The following is a 25,271-nucleotide window of genomic DNA, read 5'->3' as shown; positions in this document are numbered from 1 at the left end:
AAACATACATCTACTCTATGATTCAACAATTCTACTCCTAAGTTTATAGTCAAGAAAGAGGAAATCTATGTCTGCCAAAAAGAAAAAAAGTTTGTACAAGATTGTTCATAGCAGGTTTATTCATAATAGCCAAAAACTAAAAATAATACAAACATCATTATATGGGAAAATGGGTAAAAATTGTGGCATATTCATGCCATGGATTACTCCTCAGCAATAACAAGAAATGAGGAACACAAAGTAACATGAATCTTGTAGATATTATGTTGAGCAAACCAAGCCAGATACAAGAGAGTACATACCATACAATTACATTTATATGAAGTTGAGAAGCAGGTAAAACTAATCTATGGTGTAGAAATTAGAATAGTGGTTGCCGCTGCTATGTGACAATAAATTACTATAACCCAGCAATCTATTATATAATGTAAACATGTGATGTGAGGTAGAGAAAAGAGTCTATAGATTCATGAGAAGTTGAAGGCCTCAAAAGCAGTCAGAAGTGACCATTCCAACAAAAACTTAAGCCATGTGGTATGGCAGGAATTGCATCTGGAAAAGAAAAGAAAGATGGCAACCTTGAGACGAAGTAGTTAAGGCATCCTTTTTCTCTTCAGAAAATATGTCTCTGGGTGCTCTATATTTGATCTCTGGATTTCAAGGTAATTAAGGGAGACCTTTGAGTAACCCACCTATCTCAGCAGTCTCAGAAGGGCAGGAAGTAAATAACCTATGAGGCTGAAGATAAAAATGGTTGAATGTCAAAAGTCCACACTTCAGGGGTAGTGCAGTCCCAGTGGAATGACACCTCTTGTCTTTAGCTATTATAAGTGAGATGGAGGGCATTTAAAAGACCAGGAATCTGGCAGGCAAGTGATGAGGTCTTGCCAATTTCATATGCTAGCTACAAACATGATATGGTAATATATTACTTTAATTAAATTTCTTAATCTAACTTCATGCCATAATGATCACAAGGTAGAAGGAGTGGAAAAAGAATGCTAACTTGTTCACTATAAGAGATATTTTCAGAAATACTATATGCAAGACAAAGTGAAATATTAATAATCCTTTCATAATAAAATTACAGAGCAATGAACCAACTGGGAAAATATTTACAACATATACTATAAATAGTGTGTAAATATCCCTACTCTACAAAGAACTATTAAAATTCAGTAAGCAAAGTATGAATATCGAGATAGAACAATGGATTAAGAGCATTGACAAGCAATTCACAGAAAAGGAAATATAAAGACCAATAAATATATGAAAAGTATTCAGATTAACTAGTGATTAAATAAACGATGAATGAAAACTTAAAGACCAATAATATTCTATTTTTATTTCTTGAAATTATATTTATAAAATTATCAAACAGCCATGCAATATAATTCTAGAAAAATATTAAATATTTTTGTTTTAGAAAGATATTTGATGTCATGGGAAAATGTTTGTGATATATTGTAAAATAGAAGGGAGATTTTCAAGACATTAGGTACAATATGAACAAATTTCATATTTTCAAAAGTGGACATATTCATAGGAAAGGATGCAGGCAAAATAATGTAAGGAATATTTTTGGGCTGGAGATAACTCTTTATACTTTGCGATTCAACTGTTTATACTTTGCATCAATTTCTAATGATCTCTTTTGATTTATTAAGAAACAACTATTATTAAAATATGTAAGAATAGTAATCTGGAATTTTTGAGGTGCCAATAGGCAGCACTGATTTTACATGTGAAATCACATAATCATTCCTACTTACTTAACCAGAATGTTTTGAAGAAAAATAAAATACAATCCCTGCCTCATAGCCTTTGGTAATGTTATGAGCTGAATTTTGTTCCCTCAAGATTCATTATGTTGAAGACCCAAACTCCAGTGACTGTATTTGAAAATAAGGTCTTTAAAGAGGTGATTACATTAAAATGAGGTCATTAGAGTGGGGTCCTAACCCAATATGGCTGGTGTTTTAATAAAACAAAGAGACACCAGGAGTGCCTGTGCACAGAGAAACTACCATGCAAAGGAGCAGCAAGAGAGTGGCCAGCACAAGCCAAGGAGAGAGGCCTCAGAGGAAACCAACCCTGCTGGTACATAGATCTTGGACTTCCAGCCTCCGTAAGTGTGAAAACATAAATTTCTTTTGTTTACACCACCAAGTCTGTGCTATTGTGTTATGGCAGACTTAGGAAATGATACAGGTAATATATGTAAGATAGACATAAGAATTGAGTATAGTTCGTCTTTTGAGATTGAAGATTAAAACCGAGTGTCTTCCATGTCCTTCAGTTGAGTGGAGAAATCAGAGGCCTTCTGAGAAAGAGAATATTGATTCTTCAGGAAACAGTTTAAATAGCATTTAGAAAATTGTATAATTCCAAGTATAGAGATCTCCTTTCTTTCATAATATTTCTTACTCAGATGTCATCCCTACAAATTGATAAATAGCAAGTTTACAAGTAAAACAAGCATTCCTAAAATGATTAAAGTTGAAACAAATATCAATTCTAACCAAAGTCTTGAGACCCTTAACTAAACAAACAAATACGGAAAAACTAGTTTGGAACAAATAGCTAATAAGCTTTTAAAGTCAATGCAAAATTGCTATGCCTAACTTGGCAAGGATCCTTTTAAAATAAAAATTGCTAAATTGGGACGACAGAGAAAGTGAAATTAAAATGAGGAATTATTTGTAACTTTCCCAGAAGTCCCCTGTGTCTAGAAAACCAGTAGGCTGACAGGGTATTGGAAGGCCCAGAGAGAATTCTAAATCCTCTGTTCACTGCAAGTTCAGACACATGTTGGGTATTTCTAGCTGGAGGGTCAACCTGTCATGGTTATTTGTTTGTAGGAGGGACTAAGCGTGGGCTTCATGGGAGCAAGAATACCCAGACATATTGAAGTAGAAAGCCAGTCTCTCAAAACTGTGATCCTTAAACTCTTGCGGAATAAAAACTCTCTCTTGTCCCCCATCTTGTCTCCTTCACAGGACATATGATGGATAAAGGAACTGGCCCTGAGGGGAGAGAGTAGTGGGGACGCAAACTTTATCAAGAACAATGGTTTGTGGACAGTGGGGCAGTATGACTTGGAACATGTAAGAGCTTGTATTCTCCAGTTCACAGGGGCTTGTTGTCAGAGACTAGGGAATGTGAAGAGGGATTTCAAAGGAGGACAATAGAAAAAAGTAGTGATCATTTGTGGCCTAATAATATAAGAAAAACTCCAAATTAACAGCATGCATTGACTGAGCACCTGCTGTGTACCAGGCATCTTGCAAGGTGCTGTGTATACCAAGACCAAGAAGGCAGAGTTTCTGGCTTTATCCCTTGAAACAGATCTAACATGACTTTCCTTAAGAGACATCGAATAAAGATAACCGTAAACTATTGAGTCCCTTGATCTTTCCATCTATTGTCCTAGCCGCTGGGCACTTCAAGCAAACTTCAATTTTATCAGTAAACAGTAAAGGAAGTAAGGAGCCAGTGAAGTTTCAGAGATCTTTCAAAAGATACATCCAAGATACATCAATACTACATTCTTCCCTTTGTACTCTGTTAATCCAAGCCACCTGTAGCATTCATTTATTCATTCAGTAGTCATCTATTGGGCTCAATTGTATGGTCAGGCACTGTGCTGGGCGCTGAGGATACAACAGAGGACATAATGGAGCTTATAGTCGAGATTAAAAGCAAAAGAAGTCGATGACAACAGCCAAATCAAGGCATCGTCTATATGTATAAAACAAAATTAGTAACCCTTGGCTGTTAAAACTTTAAATTTCAATTTTAAAACTTGATTACATTACCCCAACAGATTTTGTTTGAGGTATATTCTATGGAAATGAATGATTCCTTTAAAAAGAAACACAGTAGCTGAAATCAGAACTGTTCATTGAACCAGCTGTTAGATAATCAAATTGTTCACCACTATTCAATTCCTCGCCTGTAACAGAGTCGTACGCTCCCATGCTCACCGTGTAACTTGCAAGGCCCACTTGCAGGTGAAGTGCACGTTGCTCTCAGTTATCGGGGTTGGCCATGCGACTTGCTTTGCAATGTGAGTAGACATGATTTATATCATATCCTAGAAGAGGCTTTAAATGTGATCACATGTTTGGCTCTGCCTCTTGCCATGAGAATGGCATGTATGAGATAGGGGCGGCTCAGCTAAGGTCTGAGAACTAGAAACACGTGCAGCAGGGTGAAGCAGAGCCACAGCTCATCTACAGCCAACACATAACACGAACAAGAAATAAATGTTTACTATCGTAAGCCCCTGCACTTTGGGGGTGTTTATTACTACAGTAAAGCTGACTAATACCTGACTTTTCCTTAAATTTCACTTGACATAAACCATAGTAGTTTCACAAGTGAACATGCTAAAGTAGAGGCAGAGAGGGGAGAAAGCCTCATTCTTTTTCCAAAAGGACCAGCAGATTAGAAAGTTTATATTTAAAATGGTTGTGTGATCCATGGTAATCAAGGTCTTTAAATAAGATTATTAATAGGAATAAATAAATAGTTACTTAATGATTTTTAGCTTTCCAAATTATACTGTTTCCTTAAAAATTTAGTATTTAGGCAATTTGTAGTAAATGATGTAGGTCTAGTTTTAAATGTTTAATTTTGCTACTTTAATAGAGCTTTAAAAAAAATAATTTTATATCCATTATAGAGAGCCTGTAAGTCCATTGACCACAGCAGTGTTTCTCAGTGTATGGTTGAAAGACCACCGACATAGGAATCACTGGAGAGGCTTATGAAAAATGCACCTTCACAGGCGCCCCTCCCCTCAGACTTGTTCAATCAGAATCTGGCAGTGAGTGGGCAGAAAGCTACATTCTTAAGAAGCTCTCCAGTATTTCTGATGCAAACTAGAGTCTGAAAATCACTGTTTTAATTTTCCTTTTATTGTTCCGATCAGTATTAGTGAATTCAACTATCCCCTGACTTCACCCTAAGTGCAGTTTCAGTTGTTTTGACTAGAAAACGTCTTGAGAGTTGAATCAGCACACAAAATGTTGGAAAACATAATGTTCTGCTTATAGACAGAAATTGTGGGGCTTGTAATGCTATTAATAATCACTTGAGGGGTGAAAAAGGAACAGTTCTGGGAAGCTTGCGACAGAAGGAGAGACCTGCAATTCTTTGAATGGTTTGTGGAAAAGTGGAACCATTAAATTACATAGATATGCACATAAAGTCTTATTCATTTTAATGATCTAGCAAAAGTGCACTATGAGCCCTGCCAAATTAAGTCTTCATTCCCTGAAAGTGCCTTCTTGTTGATTTGTGAGATATTTCATTATTTCTTTAATGAGCAAATATAACTCATTCTTCAAATGCACTGCCCTCCTAAATTATAGTCAGGGACCTAGTCTTGCAGAATTTTGAAATAAGAAGGGACCTTAGAGATCATCTAGCTCAACGATTTCATCTAATAGATGAACAAACTGAGATTTGGAGAGACTACGTGATAGCTTAACTGTAGACGAGCTACCAAATTATTCACCGCAATCTGAATAACATTGGGAATATTTTTATCGCAAAGCACTAGAAATGAAATCCAGGATCTCTAGATCACAGAATTCTAAAAAGCTCTATTCCGCAAGATAAAATCGGGAATCTGAATTCATTCTACAAACAAATATTGAGCTTCTACTCTGGGCCAGGTACCTTGTTAATCCCATAGCACGCAAAGATAAATAAAAGATAATTCCTGCCCTCTGAGAACTCCAAGTTGTCTGGAGAATAACAGTTAATACTCAGTGAGTGTTTTCCATGTGCCCAACACTATTCCAAAACACTTACGTGTATTAATTCATGTAATACAAATAACAACCCCACAGGGCAGGGACTATTATTATTCCCTTTTTACAGATAAAGAAACTGAAGCATAGAGAGGTTATGCAACTCACCTGAAGTTGCACAGCTAGTAAGGGATTGTATTAGTTGGCTAGCACTGCTGTAATAAAGTACCACAAACTGGGTAGTACTGACTTAGAACAACAAAAATGTATTGTCTCACAGTTTTACAGGTTAGATGTCCAAGATGGAGGTATCAGCAGGATTGGTTCCTTCTGAGAACTGTGAAGGAAAAGTCTGTTCTATCGCTCTCTCCTAGCAACTTGTGGTTTGCTGATTATCTTTGACATTCCTTGGCTTCTGCTGCAACACCCCAATTTCTGCCTTCATCCTCACACGCTGTTCTCCCTGTGTGCATGTCTATGTCCAAATTTCCCCTTTTTTATAAAGACACTAATCATATTAGATTAGGGGCTGTTGGTTCACAATCTCAGGAGTTCCACAAGTGAAATTCAAAACGGTCCCCCAAACACAGAGGGCAAGGTGAGACGGAAGAAAGAGGCAGACCACTCTAGATTGGTAGGTGGCAGTATGAACAAGCAAGGCAACTTACATACGTGGCTTGTCTTAGGAGGCCACAAGATGAGTAAATCTCTCCACTTGCCCACCAGAATCTTAAAAGTTTATATAAAGGCCTTAATGGGGTTCAGTCACATGCCCAGTGGTGGTCTCAAGAACACGTTACTCTCTCAAGGCTGTGTCCTTGAAAGTGCTCCTGGTGAGCATGGGCAGAACGTAGATTCCAACAACAGGGGAAGGGGTAACCAGCCTCTGATTGCCCGGGTCCAGCTCCTCAGTCAAACAGCGGTCATGTCCTCTTGATGGCAACCTCCAATAGGGGCCCATCCTATTTCAGTATGACCTCATCTTAACTAACTACATCTACAAAGGCTCTATTACCAAATAAGTTCGCATTCTCAGGTACTATGAGATAGGACTTCAAATTTGGGGGGCACAATTTAACTCATAACAATCCATCCTCTAGCCCTCAAACACTCGTCCTTTTCACATGCAAAATACATTCACCACATTTCTACAACCCCCAAAGTTTTAATCATTCTAGTATCAACTGGAAGTTGAAAAACTCATCCAAATATCATCTAAATCAAATAGGAGTGAGATCTGGGGTATGACTCATCCTGGGGCAAAATTCCTCTCCATCTGTGAACCTGTAAAACCAGATAAGTTGTTAATTCCCCAAATACAATGGTGGAACAGACACAGGACAGACCTTCCCATTCCTACAGGGAAAAATCTGAAGGAAAAAAGGGGCCACAGATCCCCAGCAAGTCTGAACACTAGCACGGTAAATGCCATTAGATTTTAAGCCTTGATAATAATTCTCTTTGGGTTGATGCTCTGTCCTCTGGGCCCACTAGGGTTGCAGCCCTGACCTCTGAAACCAAGGAGGAGCTAGTCTCTGAACCACCTTTGGGATCTTTCCTCCTTTTGTTGAAGATAATACAGTTTTCAGCTGAATATCTCTATAGACTCATTCCTATAGAATCTCAGAAATCCAACGACCTTCCTTCATTTCCTTCCATTTCTGGCACCTTCAGTCCAAGCTGGCAACATTTCTCCTGGGATGCTGATTAGATACACAAGTCATATGCTTACACTCTTTAGCAAACGGTTATCCAGCCATGACATTTACTGTAGTTTCCACAGTATACTTTCTCATTTTTTGTAATATGGATAGGCTGAGAATTTTTCAAATCCTCAAGTTCTGGTTCCTTATTGCTTAATATTTCCTGCTTCAATCTCTCTTCTCTCTCTCTCTCTTTTTTTTTTTTTTGAGGAAGATTAGCCCTGAGCTAACATCTGCCGCCAATCCTCCTGTTTTTGCTGAGGAAGACTGGCCCTGCACTAACATCGGTGCCCATCTTCCTCTACTTTCTATGTGGGACGCCTACCACAGCATGGCTTGCCAAGCAGTGCCATGCCTGCACCCAGGATCTGAATTGGTGAACCCCAGGCTGCCGAAGTGGAACGTGCGCAGTTAACCTCTACGCCACCAGGCCAGCCCCTCTCTTCTCTCTTATTTTACTATAAGTGGCAAGGAGAAATCAGGTACACCTTCAACACTTTGCTTAGAAATCCCATCAGCTAAATATCTAAGTTTATCATTTTTAAGTGCTACATTCCATCCAATAAAACAAAATTCAGCCAAGTTCTTTGCCATTTTATGTTAAGGATTGCCTTTCCCCCGGTATTCAATAACATGTTTCTCATTTCTGTCTGAGATCTCACCAGAAGCACCTTTAACATTTATATTTCCAGCAGCATTCTGTTCATGATGATATATGTATTCTCTAAGATGATAGGAGCTCTCTCTACAAATCTCTTTTGTTTCTAAGTCCTCACCAGAATCTCCCTTAACATACGTACTTCTATCAACAATCTCTTCAAGGCAATCTAAGATTTTTCTATCAAGTGCCTCAAAACTCATATCTTCTACCCATCACCCAGTTCTAAAGCCACTTCCACAGTTTTAGATATTTGTCACAGTAGCACTCTACTCCAATACCAAAATCTATTAGTTTGCTAGAGCTGTAGTTACCAAATACTACAAAATGGTCACTTAGAACAACAGACATTTATTGTTTCACAGGTCTGGAGGCTAAAAGTGTGAGGTCAAAGTGTTGTTGGGATTGGTTCTTTCTGTGGGCTGTGAGGGAGAAATCGGTTCCATGCTGTTCTCTTAGCTATCGATGGTCTGCTGGCAATCTTTGCATTGCTTAGTGTTTAGGAGCATCACCCCAATCTCTGCCTTCATCTTCACATAGTGCTCCCTCTGTGAGCATGTCTTTGTCCAAATTTCCTCTTTTTTTAGAAGGACACCAGTCATATTGGATTAGGGGCCCACCCTACTGCAGTATGACTTTACTTAAGTAATTATTTCTGCAATGAAACTATGACCAAATAACATCACAATCTGTGGTACTGGGGAGTTGGAATTTCAACATATGACTTTTGAGGTGACAATTCAACTTACAATAGGGGTACAGACAGGATTTCCTTTCAAACAATCTGGCTCCAAAGTTTTTACATGTAACCACTCTGCTAGGTATGTGGTATAATAAAGGTCATAAGAAAAATCGTATGAACCCAGATAAGGAAGCAATTAATTTTGTCTGATGGAGCATGGTTGGGAATTGGAGGAGGCTTTCCATAGAAGTAATGGTTGAGTTGAATTTTAAATTATGAATCAGGGTTCACCAGATAGAAAGAGCTGAATGAGCAAGTGCACAGAAGTGAGAAGGTATCTGGTATGCCACCACCTCTCACCCATATTACTGCAACAGCCTACTAATTGGTCTCCTTGCTATTGTCTTTGCTCCCCTGTAATCAATTATCCATCAACTGCCAATAATCTTTTTCACAAAGGCAAGTCAGATCATGTGATTTACCTGCTCTCAACTCTCTAATAGTTTCTCATTATACTTAGAGCAGTACAAAGTATTTACCGGACCTTCAGGACCTACCTGATCTGATCTTTCCTAACTTTCCAACATCACTTCCTACCATTCTTGCCCCGATTTTTAAGCCATGGTTACACTGGCCTCTCCCCTGGCTGTTCCACATTTCGGAATATTTTTCTTCTAGATTTTCACATGACTAGTTCCTTCTCATCATTCAGCTCAAATGCCATCATCTCAAAGAGGCCTTCTCTGATCATTGGATCTAAGTGGCCAACCCCCAGTCATCCTCTATCACATCTTATGTTATTTTTCCCCTCGTGGCACTTGGCTGTGGCACACAAATAAATCATTGTGTATTTATTTGTTTACTTGTTTATTGTCTGGCTCCCTCTCCAGAAGATAAACTCAGTGAAAGCAGAGATTTTGTCTTATTCATGGCTCTATTCCCAGTACCTAAAAAGTACCTGACACTTTATAAATAATTGTTAAATAAACATCTCTATTCAAGAGCGTTTTTGATGCAGTGATAATGGCAGAAACCACAATGCAATAAGATGAGGTGTGAATAGGGGTAGAGAAGTAGAATAGTGGGCATAGACCACTTTTCCAGGTAATCTGTGTGTTGCAGAAGAGAAATTGGGGATTAGGGGAGGTTTTATGTTTGGTTTGTGGTTATGATTGTCATCGCAGATAAGCACACACACAGGCAGACTAGAACAAAATGGAGAGAGAAAGAGAGAGAGTGGGAGGCAGAGAGAGAAGAAAGAAGGAGGAGATAAGAGAGATAGGGAGAGAAAGATTAGATAAATGGGAAAAACTGGGTAATTGATAATAAAGTCTCAGTGGAAATGGAGGGTAGGAGATCAAGAGCACCATGGATAGGTTATCTTTGGAAAAAAGCGAGGGCACATCTTCCTCTAAGACAAAATTAAGCAAGGCAGGGATAACTGAACGTACAGACATGTCTGAAGGCTGAGGGAAGGGATGTTGAAGAATATCACTGAGGTAAGCTGCTAAACCCTCTGCCAAAAGGAAGGCCTGAAAGGTCAGGGATCTTAATGAGATTGGTAAGGTTTAGAATGGCTACTGCAGGGTTCAGGAAAGGGAACCACTTAGGGGTGAGTAAAAGAATGGTTGAGCTGTGTTGACAGCTGAGGTCGGAGATCATAAATTTGTAACGGATCCAGTCTAAAAGGATATGTGCTTTTTCTCCAGTAGAACTCTACAGCCCTGAAGCAGAAGTGGGGAAAAAACGAATGTTGCAGAGTTGGTGATTGGCAGGGCAAGTTCAGCCGAAGATTAAGACAGCTGGAAATAATATAGTTGAAGAGTTACCATTTTAACTAGTTAGAGAAAGAAGCAGAGCTAGGAGGACGCTAACCATCAGGAGACCAGCGAGATGGTATTGAAAGCTGAAAGTAAGGGACTGGGGAAGACGGTGTGTTATGGTCATAAAATTGGAGTTCAGAGTTTAAAAAAAGGAAACAAAGGTGAGCTGAGGGAAGGATGGATTTCAAAGAAATAGAATTTTGGAGAGGATATTAGAAATGCTCTCTATCTCGATAGTGGTGGTGGTTTTATGGCTGTATTACAGCTGTCAAAACTCATTAGATTGTACATTTTAAATGGATGTGGTTTATTGTACGTAAGTCAATCCTCAATCTACTTGATAAGAAAAAAGTTTTTATTTTTTTTAATTGAAAGAATTTTAGGTAATGGCAAAGTTCAGCTTGCAGCAGTGTTGCTAAACTGTAATGTTGGTAAAGGTCACTAGAAAAGAAATGTAGAAATTGTAGGACCAGGTATTCGCAGTAGCCAAAGATGAGTGAGGGTACTGGATGAGCCAGACTCAGTCCTCAATGCCTACTTAGTAACCTGGAAGCGGGGTTGTTGAAGAAAACATTTTAATCATTCATTTATCATGTTATTATTTTTCGTTTGGTGTTGGTTTACTTCCAATTGACAAGTAACTATTTTTAAGTCCAGATTATCTAACTGCAATACTGTCAAATTTACTCAAGGAATTCCAAATATTGCCAATAAAGGCTCGGGTTAAATGTGAAGTATTAAAATCAGGATTATTATCATCCATTGAAAAAACTGAAGTCATTCTATGAATCGATACAAAATACCATTTACATGACTATATTCCTTGGAACAAAAATTCTCTGTCTCTGGGCCGTTGTGGTTTCTAATCCTGCTGCTATTTTAGGTCTTACCTTTAATACCCATGTTCCTAACAAAATAAAAATGAAAATCGCACTCTTTCTCAGAACACTAAGCTTCCTCAATTCATTCTCATAATGGATTGAAAAGAAATAGTGTGAAATTTGGAATACAAAGAGAAGGAAATTAGTTGCCAAAAATAGAACTTTGTCTTTTTTTTTAAAACCATATCATGTTTCTTGCCAGAAAATACCAGATTTTTAATGCATTTCAATAAGATACCTGTCTTATAATTGGCAATACATTTTAAAATAATAGTATTTCCCCCCAAGGAATAAAAACCTAAAAGCCGCCTTCCAGATATAAAAATCAGATGCTATTATTTTGATTAAAATGTACATACACACAAATACACACATTTCACAATGAGGAGATACCAGATATAGTATAAGAAGGAAATGAAGTGGTCATTTAATAAGGATTTGTTAAAACTGAAAGAAGAACCTCACTCCAGTCTCAATTTAATTGCATATCACAAAGTTTGAATATTTACCTAAAGGATTTTTCCCTCTTCCTACTCCTCCTACACACACACACACACACACACATACACATACACACATGCGTGTGCACACACTTTTTTTCACCAAACTACTCTAAAAGCAACCCTTTTGAAAGAGATCATCTAGGCAGAAGCACCTAGGCATAAAAACTGTACAAAATTAAAATGTATCTTCATACTGTATACATTTGCTTTACATTATCTCTATGAACATAAAGAGGAAAACACGACAACACAATAGAAAAAAAGGAATTTAAGCTTATTGGGATCATTTAAATTCTTTTGCAGCAATTGTTAACTCAGCCTGTATTAACTTAAAAAATAAGATTTTAGAAACCACATATTTATGGGTAGCTATGATAAGTTAAAATGCTCTGAAACGATCAAGAAAAAATTAAGTGAACTTATTGCTAAAACCAGGTACAGTTTCCTAAACCAACCCTGAACTATGTCTTTAAACAGAATAAAAATATTGTAATTTAGAGATTCATTGTAATCTAATATAAAAACAGGGCTCAACAGTAAAATTGGCCTTAATATTCATACATTCATTCTTTCACTCACTAATTCATTGATCCATTGGTTAAACATTTGTTAAGCATCTACCATATGCGACTCTGTATCCACAGAGATGAATAAACCAAGTTCAAAATTCAGTAGGAGGACAGTCAAGGAAACAAACAACTGCAATAAAATGTGATGTGCACAATAAACTGGAAAGGTTTGCACACACTTTGAAAATTTTGATTCTCTCTTTCTAAGGCAAAGAAAAAGGAACAACGCAGGCTTTAATGCATTTTGAATTGTATATTCTGATTACAATATTAATTTTTTAAAAAAGACATAATGAAGAAAAGTCACCTGTAATGCTGCAACCCAGAGACAGTTTATGTATATCTACTTCCTATCATTCAATGGGATATATATACATATACATATATGTAGCATATAAGGTATATTATATATGTACAAAAAATGTATTATAGAAAATTGGAATCATACAGTACATAATTTTTGCAATTTTATTTTTTAAATTATTTTTATTTTGTAAGCATTTTCCATGTTATTAAATACTTTCTTAAAATGGCCGCATAGGATTTTATGATATGGATGTATTATAAGCTATTTAGCCATGCCCTGTGTTAGACATGTAGATTCTTTCAAATTTTCTGCTAGCATAAACAAGACTTAGATAAATATTCATCTGCTTTTTTTTGTTTTTGAGGAAGATTAGCCCTGAGCTAACATCTGCTGCCAATCCTCCTCTTTTTGCTGAGGAAGACTGGCCCTGAGCTAACATCTGTGCCCACCTTCCTCTACTTTATATGTGGAACACTTGCCACAGCATGGCTTGCCAAGCCGTGCCATGGATCCAAACCAGCAAACCCCAGGCTGCTGAAGTAGAATGTGTGAACTTAACCGCTGCACCACCAGGCCAGCTCCTCATCTACATTTTTATGCATAGCTCTGATTATTTAGCATAACTTCCTAGAAGTATAATTTAAGGGACAAAGCAATAAGGAAGATTTTAGGTACATACTGTCAAATTGCTTTCCAGGAAGTTTAAACCAGTCTACATTATCACAAGTAGTATATGAAAGTTCCCATTTTCTCCATCTCATTGATACTACTTATTAAAATTTACTACTCTTTTACTACATGAAAATGGTATTGAGTTATTTAATTAACATTTGTATCATTATTAGTGACTTTAACTTATTTTTCATGTTTATTCATTTTTCTATTTTCATACCAATTTTCCATATTTCCATGTTTTCATATTGTTATTGATTTATAAAAGCTCTTTATATATTAAAATATATTAAGACGGTCACTATTTGTCATATATATTTGTCTGGCCATTTTTTACCACTTTTTTGCATTTGCCTTTCAATTCTGTTTGTGCTTTAAAAAAACATAAAAACTTTAATTTTTCATTATGCTAAATCCATTAGTATTTTCCTTTTGTTTTCTTTTTTATAAAGGATTTCTTTAACTGGCAATCAGATAAATCTTCTCTTATTATTTATATCTATTTGTACATAGTTTGATTTATTACACCTAATTAATTAATCCAGCTGCAATTCATTTTGATGCATGATATGAAGCAGGGACCTATTTATTTTCCCAGAATCATATAATTATCCAATCACTACCTATGAAATTACTCCTACTCTCCTAGTAGTTTGAAATACCATCTTTATCGTGTATAAATTTTTATAGCTCTCAGTTATTTTGCTGGTTTTCCTTTTCAAGTAAATTGTTCTAGCACCAGGACTGTATCATTTAATTATTGTAATGCTACAGTACATTTTAACGTGTTGAACAGCAACCTCTCCCAATTACTTTCGATTTTTCAGATTTTTTCCTCATTATTTACCCAGCTTTATTTTTTCAGGTGAACTTAGAATAAGTCATCTTCTTTTTCATATCAACCATTTTATGGGAAAGAAGTTTGTAGGCCTGTCATCTTTCCTATTACAGTATTTTGACATCAAAAATAAAACGCTGAGCAGAGAAAGCAAGTCACAGAAGAATACATACAGTTTGAGTCCACTTACACAAAGCTCAAAACAAATGATACATTGTTCAGGGATACACATACCTATGGCAAATTTATAAGAAAAGTAAGGAAATGACTGGCTCAGGTCTAAGGATAATGATTTCCTCTATTCCAGGAAGTGAGATCAAATCCAGCACAGACACAGTAGGAGTGCCAAAGGTATTGATGAAGTTCTACTCCCAGAGCTGTGTGATAGGTACGTGGGTGGTTTATTATGATTATTATCATTAGTAACATTCTAGTTAGTTGTTATATTTCTTGGAAACTGCAATATTTTAATATGAAAACATTGAATTGACAAAACTAAATTAATCCAGGAAAATCAACACCTTTCCTTTGTACTACCATTAATCAGGAAAATATAAATTAAAATCATTACATTAATAATAGCAATTCTACATATGACATACCTAGCAATAAACTTAATAAGATATATGTAGAAACTATTTAAATTTTATGAAGAAATCCATATGCTCTACTGAGAGAAATTAAAAAAAAAAACTTGCATTAATGAAGAGACATAACATGTTCTTCAAACTACTCTATAAATTTAATGCAATCCCAATTACAATCTCTACATAATTTTTTTTCTTTGAGGAAGATTAGCCCTGAGCTAACTGCTGCCAATCCTCCTCTTTTTGCTGAGGAAGACTGGCCCTGAGCTAACATCCATGCCCATCTTCCTCTACTTTATATGTGGGATGCCTACCACAGCATAGCGTGCCAAGCAGTGCCATGTCCGCACCCGGGATCCAGGCTGGCGGACCCCGGGCCCCCGAGAAGCAGAGTGTGCGAACTTAACCGCTGCACCACTGGGCCGGCCCCTCTACACAATTTTTAAACTAAACTAAATGTCTCTAAATTTTGTCTCAAAAAATGATTATTAGATTTGCCTACCAAGAAAATCTTGGAAGAAATTATTAGTGAAGAGGGACTTGACCCACCTGATAGATATTACACCCTATTGAAAAGCTGCAACTATTAATACAATGGGACGCAACTGTCAGAAGAGATTGAGAACATTAATAGCATTTGGTGATTTGTAAGTACTTGCTACAAACTGTATATTCCTTTAACTCCTTTACATTCATTATCTCTTAATCCTCACAATTATTTCAGGTAGATAATGCTATTACTTCAATTTTTACAAAAGAAAAATCTAGCGTGGCTGACCATCCTGGTTTGCTCACGACTGTTCCAATTTTAGCACTTAAAATCCAGAATCCCTGGACACATCTCAATCCCCCGCAAACTGGGATGGTTATGCACCCTAGAATTGAACTGGGGAGCTTATGTAATTTACTCAGAATATCACAACAGGTCACTGGTGGAGCTGAAATTTCAATCCCCCTCAGATTCCAAAGCCCGTGTTTTGACATTGCATACACTCATATGATTAATGTGGCAATGTAAATGACCGCGGCAGAACATTGTGGAGCAACTGGCTAACCACGGACAAAACACTTAGACCAACACCTCACCCTTTACGCTAGAAAAAATTATCGACAAATAAATAATTTAAATTTAAACATAAATTGTGGATGAAAATATAAATGAATAGATGTGTAATCTTGGAGTAAAGATGGACATTCTAAACATGACACAAAAGCTAGAAACCGGAAATGAAAAGATGAATAAATATGTTTGCATTAAAAAACATATCTACAACTTAAAACATCACAACAAATTTTTCTTTAAAAAGGATAAATAGGGAAAATATTTGTAACACAGATGATAAATACTTAATGACCTAAATATATAAAAATCCTCAAAACTTATTGGGAAATATCTAAACTACACAATAGGAAACTGGGCAAAGGACATTAGTAAGCACTTCAGAAAAGAAGTACGAATGACTAAAAACATGAGTAAAATGTCATACCTTGAATGGTGACAAAATAATGCAAAATTTAAAAAAATGCTATTTTTCCTGAAGCAGATTAACAAAGATTAAAAAGAATTAATAATACCTAATGTTGATGATTGCATGTAGGCCTTCCATACATATGTGGTTGGTAGGAATGTAAAACAGTAAAACATGTGAAGGCATTTTGACAATATGAATCAAAAGCCTTAAAATGCATACCTTTTTTTTGGTGAGAGATTGTCACTGAGCTAACATCTGTGTCAATCTTCCTCTATTTTGTATGTGGGACACCACCACAACATGGCTTGATGAACGGTGTGTAGGCCCGGCATCCAAACCTGTGAAGCCCAGGCTGCTAAAGCAGAATGCGTGAAATTAACCACTATGCCAGGCTGAGAGAGGTTAACAGAAGGACCTAGACCCATATTTATTTATATGCAGGGCTTAACTTCCCCCAAGTAGACATATGTCAAAGATTCAACTACAGGGAATATTCAAATTTGTTTCAAGACATGTTTAATATGTGCTATAATCAGTCAAGCTCCTTATGATCTGTCTTAGAGATCAGAGCACACATGCCAGTCAAAAAATGTCTTTCCAAAATAACAGAGAATTCAGTCTCTACCCTGTAATTAACAGAGCTATCACCACCGAAGTCTGCCTGAATATCCAGACCGTGTGAGTTCTGCTCTGCCACAGCTCTCTCTGAACTACGCATTGACCACCTGGTCAGATTCTTCACCTTGTTTCTCTCTATATATTGATTTTTGATTACTTTCAAGGCATCTACTTCTAGTGTATTGAAAGATGGAATTGCTGATATTCAACCATTTTTGACCAACTAAAATGACAATTTCACATGTTCAACTTACTATTAAAAAAAACACAGTTCCTCCATGTCTGTATCCTGAACTACTTTGTTTGACCAGCCAAGACAAATGTCTGCCCTTCTGCTGCCCACATTGCAGGTGCTGTCAATGAACCATGAGCTGACAACGTTAATAGACTCCACTTACAACCCTCATGGCTCACCTACATATTTTCTTCTAAAGTCTGACATTTAAAATAACATGCTAGAATTTTACACTTTATTTTCATGATATCATTTATCTAGATGGCCGTCCTACAAGGAAGAGGATGGGAGGAGAGTATACTCAGCTGAATATTATTCAAGAAAGATCTATTTCTTTCAGTCACTTTTTTGGGGAGAACACTAATTAACTGTGTGAATTTCAAAGGTATTTGCCATGACCTCTGCCTCAATCTAGAAAATGAAGGGGCATTCATCAAATTTATTGTCCAAAATGTAGTATTTATAGACACTGCAGCATAGCTTAGCCACTACTGCTACAAACTTTGGAGTCTGACAAGCTCAAATGTTTGAACAAATTTGTGAGTCAGTGTCCTCATCTGCAAAAGAGGGGTAGGAATTAGACCTACCTCATAGGACTATTAGGATAATTAGATGAGCTAACACATGTAAAATGTACTCAGTACAGACAGATACATAATAAATGCTTAATTAAAAGTAGTTTTATGGCCTCTTAAAAATTTTCTTATGCTTTTAGCCTAATTCCCTAATCATGAGCTAGAACCAGGTCACCAGATTTGCAAAACAGTCTGCAATATGGGGTGAGAAAAAGCAGAGAAAATGCCTTACTGTAGATTCTCTATGAAGGAGCCCAGCGATTCCTCATTTGGCCGACACTTCTACTTGCCCTTCAGTTCCACTCATTACACAGCCAATTAAGGTAGGGAGTGAATGATAGGGTAGAGGAGAGTTCCCTCACCCCCAAATTGCATTCAGGGAACATAATTTTCTGTGTGCAGAGGAGAAACATTTAGCATTATTCTTAGTGGATTTTATATCACAGTTTATAAATAGAACTTTAAGATTGAAAAAAAATGCATCCCTCCCCCAGCAAGTTGGCCTTGAAAATACAGAGTGGATACAACTACAGTTGAAGCCACTTCTCTGGGCTTACCACAGATACCAGTAACTTATCCTGACCAGCTGAAAGGCAGGGGGCAGAAATTCGGGCTTTGGTTATCCTCAGCTAAGGCCAGACAGATGCTCAGCGGCCATCTAAAGCTACTGCTCAGCAGCCAAATAAGGGTACGCCCACATAGCAAACAGAGGACAAACTTGACAACTCTGCTTTCTACATGAGAATCCAAGATGTCAATCGCTAAGCCGGGTCAGCAAAACCCTCTGAACTCTGAGAAGTTTTTCCCTGAAAAGACTTCCAAGTATTTGTTCCGGAGTCCTAAGTGCAGGCATAGCCGGCGGCACCTGCAGCTGCCAAGGGCCCTTCATTCAAGGGATGCTAAAGGCCTAGTCTGACCACTTTGGGTACCAGAATGTTAACTGCAATTATCATTTTAGAAACTTTTTTCTTAATATCTGATCAACTTCTTCACAAAGACAGGAAAGATTATATTTCCCTGAGTCTACATCCTGTCAAGATTCTACTTTTCTTAACTAATTCTGAAATTGTCCCCTAACCCTGAAAGCTGGTCAAGATAGCCCAGAAGAAAATAATCCCATGCAGCAGGGATCAGATCCCAACTCTGCACTTACAAAGGATATGACATTGGGCGAGTTGTCTTGGTTTAAAAATCTGTAAAGTTGGGTCAGCCTGGTGGCATAGTGGTTAAGTTTGTGCACTCTGCATCGGCCGCCCAGGGTTCACAGATTCAGATCCCAAGCATGGACCTACACACAGCTCATCAAGCCATGCTGTGGCAGCATCCCATACACAAAATAGAGGAAGATTGGCACAGATGTTAGCTCAGCAACAATCTTCCTCAAGCAAAAAGATGAGGATTGGCAAGAGATGTTACTTGGTGCTAAATCTTCCTCAGCAAAAAAAAAAAAAAAAAAAAAAATCTGTACAGTAAATATAATAACAATACTTACTACATAGAGTTGTGACAATAAATTATATATACTTATATATATAACTTGTATACTTATATTATATATATAACTTAATGAAGTGTCTGGCCCTATAACGCCACTTAATAAATATTGACTCTTTTTATTACCTTTAAATTATTTTTTACTTGATCCCATCCAGATCCCCTCTTCTATCAACCAGCTCTGCATCATTCCTTGTCCTTTACTGAATCCTACTGCAGTCCATGTTAATTACAGTCAGCAGAGAATTATATCTTTGCGCACAGTCGCTCAAAGATTAGAGTCTTCGTTAACTCTACCACTCTGGCCATTTACATTCCCATTAGCTAGTGAACAGATTCACATATTGCTGGAACTTTAGGCGATGATGTGGCTCCGCTCCAATCAGCACTCTGGAAAGAAGAAAGCCTGCTGCTGTCCAGAAAAATCTTGTCTCCCTTTCAACTCCTCAGGAAAGAGGAGTTTTATGGTCTGCCCTGTCTTTGGCTACATGCCACCTAAAAGCATTCATCCATTATCAAACTAAAAATGCCTTCATGGTGCTCACTTCAACAGCATGTATACTGTAATCGGAATGATTCAGAGAAGATTAACATGGCCTCTGTGCTAGAATGGCACGCCAATTCACAAAGCATTTCATAATTTTGAAACAGGCACTTTTATATATTGTGCTGAAAGTGAAACTGGTAGAACCTCCAGCATGGTGAATCCAGCAATATCTTCCAAAATTACAAATGCATTTACCCCTTGATCTAGCAATCCCAAGTCTAGAAATTTGTCCTTCAGCTAAACTTTCACGCATACGAAATTATGTATTTACAACATCTTTCATTGGGCTTTGTTTGTGATTGCAAAGGATTAGAAAAATATAAGAGTCTATCAAATGGAGACTGATTAAATAAACTCTGTTACATCCATACAATGGGTTATAATGCTGACAGAAAAAATGATGACATTCTCTATGTATTGATATAGAAAAACATGCAAAATATACAATAAAAAGTACTGTTTTAAGGTATGCAACAGTGGTATATCTTAGGTTAACTTTTGTATATGAAAGGGAGCATGAGAATATACACTCACATTTGCTTGTATTTGCATAAATAAACAAAATAAACTAATAAAAATGATTACCTAGAGCAGGGATAGAAAATTATGGCCAGCAAACCGGCTGCCTAGTTTTATAAACAAAGTTTCATTGGAACACAGCCATACCATTTGTTTCTGCATTGTCTGTGGCTGCTTTTGCACCACAATGGCAGAATTGGGTAACTGCAACAGAGACCAATTGGCCTGCAAGCCTAAAATATTTATTATTTGGCCCTTTACAGAAAAAGTTTGCCAACGCCTCACCTCTGGGCTAGGGGACGTGGATAGGGACAGGGATGGAGACAAGACTTCTCAATGTATACCCTCTTTTGTATGGCTTTGGGTTTTGAACTTCTGAAGGAGTGTACTGCCTTTTTATAAAAATAAAATAAAAAACAAAATCAACGAAATCTTGTTTGAATCTTCCGGGTAGAAAACAGACAGCAGTAAACCTAGAGCAAGGATTGGTGTTTGTGCTTGGAGTAACCCTATTTATTTCTGAACATATATGTGTGAAATTAAAAATGATCAACTTATAAAATTCATTTTAAAGGAAAAAATTGCATTATGGTCCCTTCCTGTGTTGCACTCTCAAAAATCCCCCACATAGAGAGTCGCCTGAAGTCTTGTTCCTCTTTGCCTACTTCATACATGTGTATGAAGCCTACTAAGTGCCAGGCACTGTGCTAGGCAGATAGTGAGAATTATAATTGTTGTATTATGATTAGATGATTTCAATCTAAAATATATTGAGTTTCATTATGTGTCACATATAGTTTTTGGTGCTTTATATACATTCACTTTAATCCTCACAACATCCCAAACTTATAACTTCAGCCCAGTCTTCTTTCCTGAACTCCAGACTCATATAACTGACTGTCTACTCAACTTTTCTACTTGAATATCTAATAAACATCTCAAACTCAATTCCTCCCAAAACTAAGCTCTTGATCTTTCTCCACACACATACACCTGCTCCATCCACAGCTTCCCCCATCTCACTGGATAGCAATTTCATCCTTCTAGTTGCTCAGGCAAAAATACTCAGAATCTTCCTTAATTGTCTCTTCTTCTCACATGGCATATCTTATCCTCCACTTGTAAAATTACCTAGAATCTGACAACTTCTCACCGTCTCCACTACCACCACCCTGTTCTGAGGTTCTGAGCCACTGTCATCCTTCCCTAGATCACCATAACAGCCTCCTCGCTTATTTCCTTGTTTCTCCTCTTGCCCCCTTATAATCTATTTCCAACATAGCAGCCAGAAATATCCCTTTAAATGTAAAGTTGGCCATGTCACTCCTCTTCACAGTAACCCACAGTGGGTCCCTTTCTCACTCCAAGTAAAGACCATTGTCCAACTCTTTATTCATCTGAGGCCTACCCTGACCATTGTAGGGAAGCAAAATTTGCCACCCCAAAATATGTCTCTTTGGCATGAGGATTATTTTAGGCTGATTATTTTTAAGAAACAGAAGACTCAGGAAGGTTTTCTTTTTACCTCCCTCTTAACTGCCTAAAATAATTTAGATAGAGGGTCTATTCCAGGAAGGAGAGCTATCACCAAAGATAATTGCAAAGAATATGAGATAGGTGTGGTAAACTGAGGGGAAGGCAAGGCCTGTTTTTTCACATTCCTCTCTTTGTCCCTTTGTCTCTGCACGGCATAGCAAACATTTCTTTACCACGCGTTTCCTCTTCTCATTTCCCTGTGAAATATCTTCCTCACCTTTGAAGTCCCAGACCCCTACTCCTTCTCCTTAGCTCAGGAGAGGCATATAAACCTCAATTGCCTGACTACCTTTCAGCCTCACATTCTTATGGAGCCTCTATACCTATGAAATTAAATTTGATTTTCTCCTGTTAATCAGTCTCATGTCAATTTAATTCTTAGACCAACCAGAAGAACCTAGAAGGGTGGAGAAAAAATTTTCCTCCCCAACACCATTTTATTTTTAATAAAAGGTCTGTCCTCCCAACTCCTACCCCAGCACTATCCATCCGCTTACACTATTCTACAGTTTTTTCTATACTATTTCCTTATGTCTTTTTGCTTATTATTCATCCATGTGGTAAAAAGTAGATTCAAATATTTGTTGAATTGATGAACAACTTCTTGGGATGTAGGTATTATTTCTTCCCCAATTGTACAGAAGAGGAAACAAAGGTTCAGCCAGTTTAACTGATTTTCACCAGGGTCAGAAAATTAATCAGGCACGGGGCAGGGAATTGAACCCAGATACCTCTGACTCTAAAGCTCATGGTCTTAACCACTCAACAACCTCATGCAATTTACAGTATAGTGCAGGCCATGCTAACCTGTGTGTCTATCACTCAGACACAAAGGTAGTTGCAAAGCAGGATCAGCGGTTGTCATGGAACTTGAACATAGCTCTCCAGAGAATAAAGCAAGCAAGTTGAAAAAGCACATGGGTGATGAAATGGTGCCATTCAGGTTGACAGTTTCTGATATAGCTTTACCTGGATAATGGGTGAAAGGCATACTTGAAGGGTTTTACCATCAACCTACATTTTCTTCTTCACTTACTCTGCACAATTGTGTTAATGATACTTAGGCCAAGTCAAATAAAACATTTCCAACTGCCTGAGTTAGAGTCATTTCATGAGTAAATATCCATTAAAGTTTCATGCCAAGGTATGGTGGGAGTGTTTAGGCAGGGTCCTTTGGGCAAAAGAGCCCCAGGAAATGGAAACCTTTGTTAAAATGTGAATTGAGACTAATCCTTCAGCACCTCCCTTCAAGTGGGCTCCAACTTCTAATGCAGCCTAAGGGGCGCAGAGTACACTGAAAGAATTCACAGTTTCCACAGAATTACCGTGACCTAGTAATTCTGCTCTCTTACAAATGCCTACTAAATGTTTTGTTTTGCTTAGTAAAAGCATTTAGAGGATGGTGGCACTCAGAATATGCTTATAGCGCAGTTCCTCCTGAGATAAGGCGCTGGTGGGCTCTAGGCAAATTTGCCCTTCATAGTTCCATGTAATTCGCCATTGTCTGCTCAACGCTCAGTGGGAGCAAACTAGGCCAGAGCCTTCTAAACTGGGTCCTAGCACCCCTATAGAGCTTAGTAAATTAATCATGATAGTTTACAGGTGAACTTAAGACTACAGATGATTTTATAAAAGTACTGATTTTTTAAAAAATAACATTGTGTGATTGCTGGTTCTATATCCATTTTTTTCCCTCACCTTAATATTATAGTCTTTTCTTTTCCCTGTAGTGCAAGCACTAGAATATAGTGGCATAGAAAACTGATCCTAGAGCCGGAATGCCCAGATTCAAATCCCGACTCTGCCATTTACTGTAAGTTCTTGGGCTTATTAATCATTAGTTAACCTCATTAACCTGTTCACTCATTGGTAAAATGGGCTATTTTGAGGATTCAATGGGATTATGTAGCCAAAATGTTTAGTAGAATACTGACATATAGTGCTCTTATTTTCATATGCTCCCAAGTAGGAGACTCTGTGACGGAGGTGGTGCAGTGCAGTGAGAGGAAATGTAGACTTGGCGTCAGCAGGCCTGGTTCTAGAATCCCAGCTTTGCCACGGACCACTGTGAAACTTCAAGTTAAGCAACTTAATTTCACCCCACAAGTTTCTTTTATTATAAAGTGAGAGGACTGAACTAAGTTATCTCTAAAGTCTCTTCCAATTCTAACACTGAATAATGTTCTATAATATTCTATAATAAAGACCAATCCAGAAAAAAGTTATAATGCAATAGTTTTCAATTCTAGACCTAAAATATATTTTTACTTCATAAAGAATACTGTGAAACGAAAAGAGAAATTTTATTATAACGCACATAAGATCTATTCCTAATTTTAGCCCCTTAATATTTGCCTTCTTATTGCAGATTATACCCTCCCCTTGAAATGGTTCATTGGTTACAAACCAACATGGATTTTGTTTCATCACAATTTGCTTCATAAAAAGAGATGCACTACCAAACTTTACAACTCATTGTTCAACACATTTTTCTCTACAATATAAAGGTTATTTCACACACAAAAGAAGTACAGATCTCTGGGGGCTGGCCCAGTGATGTAGTGGTTAAGTTCGATGCTCCACTTCAGTGGCCCAGGGATGGTAGGTTCAGATCCCACTCGTCAAGCCACACTGTGGTGGCATCCCACATAAAATAGTGGAAGATTGGCACAGATGTTAGCTCAGCAACAATCTTCCTCAAGCAAAGAGAGGAAGACTGTCAACAGATGTTAGCTCAGGGCCAATCTTCCTCACAAAAAGAAGTGCAAATCTCTGAATTCGAAAACAAATGAGTGATGTCTTATGCTGTCTCACGGTGATAAAGAATTTACCATATATTGAGAGCTTGGGAAGAAACCGAAGTTGGGTTGAAGCATTGCTCATTTCACTTAGTGAAAGTGATCCAACTAGAGACAAAAATGGGGAGAAGAATATCCTTCTGTGAAGATCTAAATGCCCAAACTCTTCAGAACTAGTCAGCTTTAAGAATGAAAAGCTCTGTATTAGTTGGCTTTGCTGTGGCCACAAATGATCCAAGAATCTCAGCAATTTACAATGACAAAGATTTAATTTTCACTTGCATTGCATGTTAGCTACAGGTTGGCAGCAACTCTGGTGCTGCTCCACGTGACTTCTTCCTTCCTAGAGCCAGGCTGAGAAGCAGCTCCCAATCTGGACCTACTACTCTCATGGTGGGGGGATGGCAAGAGAATTTACAAAACCACTTGATGGCTCTTAGAGCTTTTCGTTAGGACTGGCATGATGTCAGTTGTGCTTGTATTTGTTTATCC

The 25,271-nt window shown here is 37.5% G+C and overlaps 1 long non-coding RNA gene and 1 other non-coding gene across 5 annotated transcripts in view; one reads left to right on the top strand and one right to left on the bottom strand.

Annotated features, from left to right (window-relative positions):
* The window catches only part of LOC139080951 (uncharacterized), a 158,723-nt gene that overhangs the window by 125,580 nt on the left and 7,872 nt on the right, over positions 1–25,271 (bottom strand). The gene's annotated exons all lie outside the window — the stretch shown is intronic.
* LOC139081231 (U6 spliceosomal RNA) lies at positions 19,917–20,023 on the top strand. The gene has a single exon (XR_011536354.1). It is a non-coding gene; the product is annotated as a U6 spliceosomal RNA (small nuclear RNA).

This window comes from Equus przewalskii, chromosome X (assembly GCF_037783145.1).
Source record: "Equus przewalskii isolate Varuska chromosome X, EquPr2, whole genome shotgun sequence".
Lineage (NCBI taxonomy): Eukaryota > Metazoa > Chordata > Mammalia > Perissodactyla > Equidae > Equus > Equus przewalskii.
The sequence above is the reverse complement of the archived record's forward strand: the minus strand, read 5'-3'. Positions and strand labels throughout refer to the sequence as shown.